The sequence below is a fragment of the Charadrius vociferus genome, unplaced genomic scaffold, assembly GCF_000708025.1.
Source record: "Charadrius vociferus isolate BGI_N301 unplaced genomic scaffold, ASM70802v2 scaffold776, whole genome shotgun sequence".
In the NCBI taxonomy this organism is placed as follows: Eukaryota; Metazoa; Chordata; class Aves; order Charadriiformes; family Charadriidae; genus Charadrius; species Charadrius vociferus.
Window position 1 is genome coordinate 252,776 of NW_009648775.1, and position 222 is coordinate 252,997.

Consider the following 222-nt stretch of genomic DNA (forward strand, 5'->3'; position numbering starts at 1 on the left):
AATTTTATTTATTTATTTATTTATTTATTTATTTATTTATTTATTTCCAGCCCTGACGCCACCTCTATCCCTAAAAGCCCCACCTCGCCCAGGCCAGCTCAGAGGGAGAATCAGTTAAAGTGACATTTCCAGCAGCCGTCACCTTGGGGCCATCCGAGGGTGGGGGAAGAGGGAGAGAAAAAAATTCCTGCTCAGCCCAAAATCTTCCCCTTCCCCCCAACC